Below are 11,697 nucleotides of genomic sequence, written 5' to 3'. Positions count from 1 at the left end.
CAATTCTTATTTGTTTGCAGCAGACTGCAGTCGCACTGCATTTTGATAATACTGTCATCCCAAGTTCAGTGTCGGTCACTCACTGGTCTGCAACCAGCTGCTCAGGTATTGTGTCTACAGCTCTTGTACCTTAAGAAAAGAGTGATCTAGTTGTGTCACAGTCTGTTCCATAGTACTGCCACGTTTATACTTTAAGAACTGAAGTGTGTGGACATAATGGTGAAAGTGTGGAATCTGTGAAAAGCAAAGCATGCAACACCCTACACATCTGCATGTCAATCACTGCACAACAAAATAAATGTAGACAGGCACTGTTTGACAACGTTCTTTGGATGATATCACTCTAGCAGTAGTTAATCATAGAACAATATACATGAATCCAGACTTTGTCAAAGTAAGCCATTTGCCATTTCGGTAGTATGCCTAATATTTTCATAAAAATCTATTGTAATTCATCTGTTTGGAAACTGTGTTGCCTTGTTTATGCATGATAATATGTTCACACAGGTACACTGTAAAAACAAATTTCATTCATGGAACAATCACACACACACACACACACACACACACACACACACACACACACACACACACACACACGTCACCTAATGGTGCATGCCAGAGGGTACTTCTGGTACCACTACATGCATTACTTCACGCTTTCCTATTCCATTTGAAGGTGGTGATTGGGAACAACAATCGCCAGAAAGCATCTATATTAGCACTAATGCCTCCTATTTTGTTGCTACTATCATTTTGCAAGATATATATTGGAATAAATAGTATATTGCCCAAATCATGCCATGTACTGAAGTACACTATACCCTTCTCAAAAAAACACAATGTTTATCTACTAGTTTCGAGTTGTCAGTGCTTGACAAGCTTCCACTACTGACTGAGTAACAAACATAGAAATTAACTACACTCCATTTAAAGTTCTTATTTGACATGTGTAATAGCAACATTTCCCCCCCCCCCCCCAAGTGAGATGGAAACACACCTGACTACTTTATTCCCTGATGTCTTAGCACATATCCTATCATTCTGTCCCTTCCTTTAATCAGTTTTCCCATACATTTATTTCATTGAAAGTTCAGCTGAGGACTCCATATTCCTCTTAAGTTCACCTAATTTTCAGCAGCATTTTCTAATGCGCCATCTCAAATGTTTCCGTTCTTTTCATTTTCCAATCACGTCTACCTAGTAAAAATACCAACACTCACCACAACTGATCTCACTCCACAGAGCTGGTTACTGTCACCAAAAATAGATATCCAAGAGGTGTTACAAATTTTTGTAAATAGCTTAAATTTAGTACACTATGGTGATCGTTAATCAAATAAATATGGAATTTCACTGACTATCACCATAATGTACTAAAATTAATGCTATTTACAAACATTCTTGCTATCATCATGTTTTCACTTTGCAAAATGTTTGGGAAAAGCAATGTTCCATTACACTGTAAATTTATGCCATGTGTACTGGATAAACCCATAGCCCTTACACAGAGCAAACACACTATTCCAGTAATGCAGGCTGTTTTTCTTTAAATACTTCAGCAAATAGAAATGTATGCCAAATACAACATTTAGCTGATAACTTACTGCTTATGGTTGATTGCTTTACCTCTTACACTTTTTCTATTATAGAACTGTGACAGAGACAAATTAATTGACAGCTGCTGCAAAGGAGAGTCTTCTTTGGTACATTTGTTCCAAGTTCAAATTTGAGGCATTCATTATTTACATTTACAATAAAATTACCATGGTTTACAGTTAATAAACTTAGTTTCCTACAAGTTTTATTCAAATACCATTAAACACAAGAGAACATCATACCTACAGTCAATTGAAATTCTATAAAAATTCTGGAGAAGTGCTACTATCCTAGGTTTTAATGTTTCATCAGTTATGATCACCCCATTTGCATGCACCCATTTGCATTTCATGATATTAATACTGTACTTCATGCACAATGCATCACTGTTGTGAAAACTTACATCATGTTCAGTGCCATCCAAATCCTGTTTCAGTTCTGGGTCATGCTTTATATGAAGACTAGGCATCTTTAGTGGATCTTCAAGAAACTGAAAAAAGAAAGAATGATGGCATATTCAAAGCATCTGTCACTTGCACTTGAGTAGTGGTTACAAAACATGCGGGGCTAAAAAGCTAGTGGTCAGATGTATTCCCTATCTGGCCTTAGGTAACAAGAAAATGTCTGTCACATTAGATTAGATTTATTTTCATTCTAATTGAGCCATATTGCTGAGGTCCTACAGGATGCAGAACATGTCAGAAAAACAATAATACACAACAATCATACACGACAAACATTTGAAACTAAAGCTCTGTTTTAGACATGTTATTGTGGGTAGACAGTTCATGCAGATAAATGCACTAATATAATACCATTTCATTTCAAGACAAACTTACACACCACACACTATCTAAAATATCATGACAATTTTCTCCTTTTCACCAGTACCACTATCATCCATTTTCATGCTTTATTTGAACATTTAAATAGTGTGCCACCATTGTAATTTTATTTGAGGCATTTCTGCTGGGGATGGTCACAGTCACCAGCATTGACACAGGCCACTGCGCACATCAGGATTTGTGTAAGCGGGTAGAAATTTCTGTATCATTGAATAAATCATATTATGTGACAAATTTTTAGAATTTCTACTGTTTCACTGCAAAGTTGATTCATTATTGTGAGGAATTGGATAAATTTATGTGCATAGAAATTCACTTTATTTGCTGATGAATGGAAGATGCTGATTACTCGCAGTGTTTATGTAGATGGCAACATCAATTATTATTAATATATTTGCAATTGCATGACTGAGAAACTCCAGTAACATTACTAAACTGAACTGTATGCCTTATGTATGAAGACAAATCCAGAAACTTTCATGTTCCTAGTGCACAGGAGCAGGCGAAACTGGTCTATTGTCTGTAAAATGCTTGGTGAAGTGTGTGGTATGGTCAATGGCTTCAATCTTGTGATGCAATTCCATTGAACTCTCCACTCTCTTCGCAAGTCCAAGATCAACTGCAAGCTCTCTCTCGTTACATGTGATTGACTGGTTCAGATGGAAACTCCTTCATAAAGTAAAACGTAAAATCTTACAAAACAAAAGCAAGTTCTATGTAACCCAAGCTTTTTGTTACAGTATTTGATTTGCTTTAAATTTATTCCTCTACCCTGTTATTTCAATTATTTTTACTATGTCAGATCTCACTATGTACTGCAAATATTCACTTTTCGTTTCCTTTTTAGATATTATACCTGATACTACTAATATTTACTGGAAGTCAGAACTACAACTAGTTCAAATGGAATTCACATCAAATCTCTTGACATACATCACAACAGCATTTCTTGATTTTTATCTCAGAATTTAAGTTAACTTCTTTTTTGTGTGGTTTCAGTCCTTCCAGCCCCCCTTTCAGGCTAGTTCAATCAATATATTATAAATAAAATTTACATGAAAACAGAACTGGCTGTTTATGAGGGCTCCAAATGTCATTTAGACATTTTGATGTATCCATTACAATTGCCTAACACCAGAACTTTAAATTACATGAAATTTAATTTTATTCATACAACAGATTATAATTATGACATAGGGGTCATTTGACACCATGTTATGATGTCACACACCACCACAATAAAAAAAAACTAGTATTAACAGCAGTGTGGGTTGAGTCACAGTACAATGTACATGAGTGCAGCAAGCATATGCTTTGACAGATGTAAGTTTGAAGATGGCACTTTGTTTTTGCCAAGTGTGAATGCGGAAACACTGATGCAGTAAGGTAGTTCAGTGCATCAAACTTCTTTATGTTCTGCACATGGAAGCCAAATAAGTTCTTTGCAAAGTTCTTATTCATAAAGTTAAAAATCACCTGAGACAAGAAATGAAGTTATGCACCTGCAACACTAACAAAATTACAATCCAACAAAAGTTGGTACAACTTTTTGATGGGCCATCCCCCTGCCCCTCTAACCACAAAGTGTATATTAGTAACACATGTTGCAGGCTGTAATGGGAAACTATGATGGCTGAAAAGCCAATTTGTGTAGCCAATGACATAATATTTTTGATTCAATGGCAAGTCAAACACAGGATTCAACCTAACAACTACCTTGACATATCAAGTGCTAGATTGAGATCAAACTGAATTTTCAAAGAAAAACCCTGCTTGCAGGGGGCAAACAAAAAAAAACATTTAACACATAATGTAACACTGGGTTTTCAGCAACTATTTTTGCTCTTTTGTTTCTGATATTTATTTGTATCCTGCAGGACTCTGTACAAAAACAGGAAATAGTGGAAAAGATAACTGTCAGTTTCCAGGCTAACCTAAACCTCAGAGTAGGCTATATATCAGTCTGTCACAACATAGATTCCACCTATGAGAGAAAGCTCTTAATAATATTTGAAGACAGGCAGTGAAATACTGCTCTACACCCCAATACAAGAACCTCTTGTGAGCAGCAAAAGAACATGAAGACAGGACTATCCACACAATACCACTTACCAAATCCAAGATTTGTATACCAGACATAATTATTAATAAAATTTCAAAATCAAAAGTTGCACATGTGTTCTGTATAAACACATATATGATTATATAACATTAACAGAATCATCAGCATGTGTCAAAAGCATGCTGTGAAGGAAAGGCCATACACAAAATTGATTATGTTGTATGTTAAAAGCATGACTGAGCTGGTTAACAGTTGTGCATTCTCTATGATGTAATATCCTCCCATTGCCTGTCACCAAACCACTTCAGAGACATTTTACAAATATCTACTTTTTACCATAACCAAGTGCAGTACGTGGACCATCATTTGTAAAGTTTAGCTAATAAACCTCTCCACAGGAGTTGTTGGCTTTATGAACTATGTTATTAATATGGGCACATTAAAGCCATTTCAAAGTAACATACGTACATCGGAAGTACCTCCACTTACCAGGTCTCCATGGCAATGACTAAGAAACAACAGAAGCCCCTGGGGTTCCAGTCAAAATACCACAGGACCATAAGCTTTCCAATGTGCTTGACATTGCTGACTTTTTTTCAGCTAAAAGGAAAGGGAGGACACTGGCTGCAAGATTATTCATGTTTCCCTCATTAAGAGACAAGATGTGATGAGTGTTATTGATTGGACACCCAAACCAACACAACTCACTTCACCTGTTGGGCCTGAAGAATACCTCCTAGCAGCATCCAATCAAGCAGTGAGGCGTTGCTCATCACTGGGAAATCCAAGACTCTCAAGCAAACAGCAGCCTTGTGTGGTGATACGCACCACTGTGAAGAAATGTGGCAATACATACCACTACAGAGAAGTGATTCATATCTCTACATCATCAAATGATACTTGCATGGAGAAGTTATTTATGTAACAAGATAAGAGAAACAAAATATATTGAGTATAAATGTACATGGCACAAGAGACATATCAGCATCTTGTGTTCGCCAAGGTTCCATCTGAGATGTGGTGTTCTATCATTACCTAATTTTTCTACATGGCTGGGTTATGTATGATCCTCAATATTTTTCTATGTACTGATAGATTATCATCTGCAACTAAATTATGTTCCTGTGAGTTTGGTTGGCCAATCAGCAAATCTACCAATGAAACAATGTTGTTGCACAACAAAATTTCTTGTTCATTTTGTAGAACTCCACTCACAAACTACACTTCTTTACTTTATAGAAAACAATGTTTATCTTCCTGTCCCAATCACTATCTATTATGCCTGTGCCAAGTTGAAGGCTCCAATAAGAATTCATGTTTCCCTCATTAAGAGACAAGATGTGATGAGTGTTATTGATTGGACACCCAAACCAACACAACTCACTTCACCTGTTGGGCCTGAAGAATACCTCCTAGCAGCATCCAATCAAGCAGTGAGGCGTTGCTCATCACTGGGAAATCCAAGACTCTCAAGCAAACAGCAGCCTTGTGTGGTGATACGCACCACTGTGAAGAAATGTGGCAATACATACCACTACAGAGAAGTGATTCATATCTCTACATCATCAAATGATACTTGCATGGAGAAGTTATTTATGTAACAAGATAAGAGAAACAAAATATATTGAGTATAAATGTACATGGCACAAGAGACATATCAGCATCTTGTGTTCGCCAAGGTTCCATCTGAGATGTGGTGTTCTATCATTACCTAATTTTTCTACATGGCTGGGTTATGTATGATCCTCAATATTTTTCTATGTACTGATAGATTATCATCTGCAACTAAATTATGTTCCTGTGAGTTTGGTTGGCCAATCAGCAAATCTACCAATGAAACAATGTTGTTGCACAACAAAATTTCTTGTTCATTTTGTAGAACTCCACTCACAAACTACACTTCTTTACTTTATAGAAAACAATGTTTATCTTCCTGTCCCAATCACTATCTATTATGCCTGTGCCAAGTTGAAGGCTCCAATAAGAACATTTTTATTTTATTTTATTTTATGATGATCTTAGTTCCCTATTTTCTGACCTGTGTTATTCGGCAGAAGATGATAGGGTATGCCTCTAAAGACCATGAGGGCACTATGGTCAAGAAGAAGCTAACCAAATAGTAGGTTACATGCAGAATGCATTTTTTAGGTTAGAAAACCACCTGTAAAGACAATACGCAGGTAAATGCAGATCAAGTGTGGATCACCTAATTTTGGTACTGAATAAAATACACGTCAAATGTCACAAAATCTAAATGCAAACCCAAAGTAGACGTAAAGCTTTCCATCAAACTGGACGTAGTTAGTAACACATTAGTGCTCTAGCATGCACTGTCTTACTGGATGTCGTATGCCACTGGCTTCCTCCAACCTCTGAACTCACTAACACAGTAAGTTACACGAGGACCTACAGCATCACACTGGAATGGAAATTGTCATTTTCCACATAGAAAATTTCCAGACATGAAAAAGTGACAGGTTATACTTGGGACGTAACCCAAAACACTTGAATTTGTAGCCTCACACTTATACATTCAATAAGCAATCGTCTTACTCTTAGAAAAATGTGTAAGCATTCAAGACAAGATCTAGAGTTTCATTAACAGTAGCACTGTACACACAACACTGGACGGAAAACTAGAAATAATTAGCTACAAAATCTCATATTCCATACAGAGGACCCACCACAAAGATGCACCACACAACACTGGCAGTACTCCATTTATCATCATGAAAAATCAGTAATGTGCAATGAGATAAATCTATATTTATCTCATTGCATGTTACTGAAATTTGAAATCTGCATGCAGTTAAGTATCAAATGTGAGGAAAAAGTAATTTTTAAGTGTGAGGTGGAAGAATAACCATTTGAGTTCCAACCTCCACCCATCATAGCAGATTAATGCTTAAGAAATAGTCTAGCAAATAATGTATACAAATTCCTCTATCACACCACAGTGACAGGATTTTATATATACCTGGGAACTACATAATTGGAAATGCATGCATTGAGTGTGGGAAAAAGATGTGGAGGACAATTATGTCAATGAAAAACAACATGATATGAGGTTGTGCAAACAGACAACATGAGCCACACCCTTTCATCAGGAACTGTCCCTCCATTTCCTTCAAGAGATTTAGGTAATTCACAGAAAATGAAGATCTAAATTTCCAGAGGACAATCTGAACTCATTCATCTCAAAATCATGTCCTGTGACAGTGCCACAGCTGTGAGAACAAAAATTCCTGTGAAAATCTACAAAACATGTTTTCCCAAAATTAGCCTGTGTAATTGCTTAGAAAACCCACACAACAGGAAAATGTTTTTTGTGTTAGCAATAGACATGCCCAAAATAATCAATTCTCTAAATACAGATATTTGATCCTGAGCACTAGACTACTAAAGCATGACAGATCACTACTGTTAAAAACAAGTTTTGAAAGAAAAGAATATACTTCTGCCTAACAAACCTGTTAAAGTTATTAGAAACTATATAATAGCCAAACCACCCAACTATGGGGAATGTTGTGGAATACAGTGAGGACCTGCATCTGTTTAACAACATAACACAGTTACATGGCAGCAGGCATCTGTGTAATAGATTCAAATGAAGCCAAATCTACTAGATTCCCATTGCAAACCAAAACTGAACATATAAGAACCATCAAGACACAGCTTATGTAAGAAGTGTTCCATTAATCTATAAGCAAGTCCATATCTTGGAAAAAATGAAATGAAAAAACGAAATTCCAGAACTTTTGAACAAAAATGTTGGAAAATGGACCCAAGGCATCTCTACAAATGCTTGTTGACAATGTTGTACACAGAAGCGAAAGAGAAGACAGGAACAAAAAGACATAATTACAATGCTTTACCTGAGAACATAACAAAGCATTTCACATTTTCGACTACAGCATGGATGCCAAAATGACAGATATATAATTGACTAAGGTGGCGACAGGAGGGAGAAGGTAAAACCAAATTTAATCTACACAGAGTAGACCGCTAGACCTGAAGGGGCAGCCATCAGATTAAATAAAACACCTGGATGTTGCACAACAACCTCTGGCAATGGAAGTGTTATGGAACAATGGCTTCTCAAGGGAATAGAGAAATGCACATGTCATTTCCATTTGTAAAAAGAGGCGCAGGAAACATGTTTGGAGCTAGAGACCTAAACATCACATAATTTTTTCTCCGATATGATGATTTTGGAAAGGAAACAGTTTCTCTGCAAGAATAAAAATGGATCCTACAGTCATTGATTAAGTAACATTGATTGCTCTGTTCACTCACAGTGCTGCTGCAATGCAGTCAGCCAATACAATTTTGAATACCAGATGATTTCAGCTAATCAGGAACGCCCACAAAGTGATCTAATTAATGGTTAACATTAGAAAATCTTCTACGTAACACATGTAAAAATTTATTTGGGCCACATTGATGAGATAAACTTGTATTTCTTACGTTTTATGGGCTGTCACCTTAACCATTATGGACACATCACTGTGACAATAAGAACTTGACTGAAAAGGGGATCTTACAGATCATCCTCCTCAATTTCCTTCAGATTCATAGTATATGGAGTTTAGTACTGGACCATCACTTTCCTAAACCAGCACTATGCCATTATCAAACAACTAAAAAAATTGACTTTTAAAATCAGAAGATTTCTGAGTGCTGTCAACTACAAAATATTTCCTACTTATTAACACAGTTGCTGGTAATTGAGAGTATAGCATAAAAGTGCAGTAGTGTAAAAGTTGCTCGTTCAAATCTCCTAATATGAACTACTTCTACTTTTAAAAAATTCAATGTCTACTAACAAATTGCAAATTTAACAAACACTGAATTGTAATGGTTTAGTAAAAATTAGATCTTTTTACATTAGGTCTACATGACATTTTAAAACATAGATTTTGATACATTTATGGGAAATTACTTTATTTTCTATCCGATTATTTCAATTTCTGTACCAAAATTTAATTTTTCAACAATACTTGCATTTTTATGTAATTTTTAATTAAATTAACTATTTCATAAATTTTGATTCAGTATGAATAAAAATTGCCATTCGTTTTACATATGGAATTTAAATAAAACTAAAAGAACTGGTTGCTATTAGTGTGATCTGAACCACCAACTTTATGCTTATTATAGAATTACCTATGCACTCCGCTACAGACAACTACATAATAAATTTCTTATACTTGCCAGAAATCACCCAATCACAAATGCATTCCTTGTTTCTACTTTCATGGAGAACTGTGTCATACTGCTTCACCTAAGATGAAAATCTATGAGGAAACAAGTGACGTCCCCTTGGCAGGCCTGGAGGCATGCTTGGTTAGGGTAATTGTTAAAGTAACTGATCATTAAACCAGGAGTTACGGCCTTAAATCTGAGACATAGCAACAGTTTTCATATCTTTCTTTGTATGTGTATCAATTAAGTCTCTCAGAACTGTTATTTATGTTTATACAGATAGGAAAGTAATTCTACAAATATGTATGCTACAACTATTTCTCCTGCTCAAAGACAGTAGTTTAACAATATAGCATACAGCCCCCACCTCAAACATACCATGGACAATACCGAGGTAGGGTTGCTAGCATGTCAACGATACTGAAAACAGTATGTTATGTGCAACCATAATGAAGTATTATCTGTGGAGAAATCAAGCTAACCCATGCTTCCTCAAGGCGGGGGGGGGGGGGGAGGGGAGGTGTAAAAAGCCTTTTCAGTAGATGCTGGAGCAATGGTCTGGAAGATCAACTGACATGGCCTTGCAGCATTAACAAACTTCCTTTGCCAATACTGGAAATGGCTGAAAGTAAAGGTAAACTGTAGCTGTGTGTTTATGTTCTCAAGATCATGCATCTATACTGTACAAAATTATCTTAGGATCATTCTGGAGATAAAAAAATTCCCCATTCAGATCTACAGACAGAGACTACCCAGGAGAATGTTATCAGGAAAAGCAAGACAGGCAGCCCATATGTCAGAGTGTGGAGTATTAGATATCTTAGTATGGTAGGCATTATCACTAGGGTTAAGGTAAATACTGCCTACGGGAAAATTAAAGTGACCTTTGGAGAAAAGAGAACCACTTGTATGATAATCAAGAGCTCAGATGGAAAACAAGTTCTAAGCCAAGAAGAGAAAGCAGAAAATTTGATTGTGTATATAGAGGTTCTATCCAAGGGCGATGTACTGGAGGGCACTATCATGGAAGTGGAAGAGGACATAGAAGAAGATGAAATGGGAGAAATAATACTGCATTATGAGTTTGACAAAGCACTAAAAGGTCTGAGCCTAAACAAGGCACAGGGAGTAGACAACATTCCATTAGAACTACCAACAGCCTTGGGAGAGCCAGCCCTGATAAAACTCTACCATCTGGTGAGCAAGATGTATGGAACACGTGAAATATCCTCAGACTTGAAGAATATAAATTCAAATCCCAAAGAAAGCAGGTGTTGACAGATGTGAAAATAACCAAACTATCAGAATGAAATTTTCACTCTACAGCAGAGTGTGCGCTGATATGAATCTTCATGGCAGATTAAAACTGTGTGCCGGACCGAGACTCGAACTCGGGACCTTCGCCTTTCGCGGGTAAGTGCTCTACCAACTGAGCTACCCAAGCTCGACTCACGCCCCGTCCTCACAGCTTCACTTCTGCCAGTACCTCGTCTCCTACCTTCCAAACTTTAAGAAGCACTCTTTCAGGAGTGCTAGTTCTGCAGGTTCTCAGGAGAGCTTCTGTAAAGTTTGGAAGGTAGGAGACGAGGTACTGGCAGAAGTGAAGCTGTGAGGACGGGGCGAGAGTCGTGCTTGGGTAGCTCAGTTGGTGGAGCACTTGCCCGCGAAAGACAAAGGTCCCGAGTTCGAGTCTCAGTCCAGCACACAGTTTTTAACTGCCAGGAAGTTTCTACGGAACTATCAGTTTAATACGTCATGGCTACAAAATACTAACAGAAATTCATTACATACAAATGGAGAAACTGGTAGAAGCCGACCTTGGGGAAGATCAGTATGGATTCCATAGAAATGTCTGAACGCATAAGGCAATACTGACACTACAACTTACCCTCGAAGATAGATTAAGGAAAGGAAAACCTACGTTTCTGGCATTTTTAAACTGAGAGAAGGCTTTTGACAATGTTGACTGGAATACTCTCTTTCAAA

General features: G+C 36.9%; 1 long non-coding RNA gene across 3 annotated transcripts in view; it reads right to left on the bottom strand.

Moving 5' to 3' along the window:
- Positions 1-1,847: 1,847 nt before the first annotated feature.
- LOC126232187 (uncharacterized) overlaps positions 1,848-11,697 on the bottom strand; it is a 227,265-nt gene continuing 217,415 nt past the window's right edge. For all 3 annotated transcript variants that reach the window (XR_007544690.1, XR_007544691.1, XR_007544689.1), the window contains exon 3: positions 1,848-2,089. This is a non-coding gene — a long non-coding RNA (uncharacterized LOC126232187). The remainder of the gene's footprint in view (positions 2,090-11,697) is intronic.

The sequence above is a fragment of the Schistocerca nitens genome, unplaced genomic scaffold, assembly GCF_023898315.1.
Source record: "Schistocerca nitens isolate TAMUIC-IGC-003100 unplaced genomic scaffold, iqSchNite1.1 HiC_scaffold_466, whole genome shotgun sequence".
In the NCBI taxonomy this organism is placed as follows: domain Eukaryota; kingdom Metazoa; phylum Arthropoda; class Insecta; order Orthoptera; family Acrididae; genus Schistocerca; species Schistocerca nitens.
Note: the sequence above shows the minus strand (reverse complement) of the source record. Positions and strands in the feature narration are given on the sequence as shown.